This window comes from Orycteropus afer, unplaced genomic scaffold (genome assembly GCF_000298275.1).
Source record: "Orycteropus afer afer isolate SDZICR_OR568_19922 unplaced genomic scaffold, OryAfe1.0 scaffold01921, whole genome shotgun sequence".
Classification (NCBI taxonomy): Eukaryota; Metazoa; Chordata; class Mammalia; order Tubulidentata; family Orycteropodidae; genus Orycteropus; species Orycteropus afer.
The window spans coordinates 11,945-13,474 of record NW_006923508.1 but is presented as its reverse complement, the minus strand read 5'-3'; positions in this window follow the sequence as shown (position 1 = coordinate 13,474).

Below are 1,530 nucleotides of genomic sequence, written 5' to 3'. Positions count from 1 at the left end.
TTTTTTTTTACCAACATCTGTAGTCTGAAATTGACTAATCATGCATTCAATTACTTATGATGAGAATGTTTGAGTGGGGAACAAAAATAAAATAAAACATTTATAATAGGGAATAATGGCTTTGTGAAAGAAATGGAGTTAAGACAGCATGATAAAATTTTGTAAGGCCAACATCTCAGTTACTGAAAATACCTTTTCCCAACAACATAAATAGTGACCGTATATGACGACCTTACCAGGCATGTTATACAAGAATGAAATCCACTACATTTCTGGAAAAAGGCAATGAAGAAGCTCAATACCATCAGTTCAAATAAACGAAATGCTGACAGTGGAACAGATCATTATTTACTCATATGCAAGTTCAAGTGAATTTCAAGAAACTCAAAACAAGTTTATGAGAGCCAAAATACAACCTTGATCATAAGTGACCTGAATTTAAAGACCATTTGAAGAAAAATTTGATGCACTGGAGAGTAATAACAAAGCCCAAATGAGTTGTGGAATGACATCAAGAGCATGAAGAAAGCAAAAGCTTTTTCAAAAGACAAGACAGAAAGAAATGGAAAAAGTGGAAGTCAGAAAAGACTCTGAAATTAGCTTTTGTACAGACAGTAGCTAAAGATAATGAATGATTTCAAAGAATAGATCAAGAAACAAAGTATTATAATGTAATGTGCCATGTCCTGGAATTAGAATACCAAATAGAAGAACATGTGGCATTTCTCAAGTTTGAAGAATGGGAGAAAAAAAAATCAAGCCTCAGTTTGCAATACTGAATACTTACTTCTATGAGGAAAATACTGAAAGATGCAGGGAGAAGCAAAAGACAATTAAAAGAATGCATAGAGAATTGGTCAATGTTCACTAATTTCAAGAGTTAGTATATGATCAAGAATTTATGATATTGAAGGACAAAGTCCATGATGTACTGAAGGATTTGGAAAAAAAATTGTCTTAAGCAACTACAGGAATGCACATTGCAATAATACAACAAATGGATGCAGCACTGGAGGTGCTCACTCATTTTTGCCAAGGAAATTGAAAAATAGCTATCTCTACAACAAACTAGAAGAGATACATGTTTGTGCTTATTCCAAACAAAGGGATCCAACACAATGTGGAAATTATCAAATGATAACATTAATATCATGTGCAAATAAAATTTGGCTGAAGGTGATTTAAAAAATGTTTGTAGCAGTATATCGACAGGGAACTTGGAGAAATGCAAGCTGGATTCAAAAGAGGATGTGGAATGAAGGATATCATTGTTGATGTCAGATGGATATTTGCTGAAAGCAAAAAATACAAGAAAGATGTTCACCTGTGTTTCATCGACTATGCAAAGGCATTTGACTATGTGGATGATAACAAATTATGGATAACCTTGCAAAGAACGAGAATTCCAGAACACTTAATTGTGCTCATGTGGAACCTGTACATGGAGCAGGAGGCTGTTTTCAAACAAATCAAGGAGATATTGAATGGTTTAAAGTCAGGAAATGTGTGCATAAGACTTATATCCTTTCA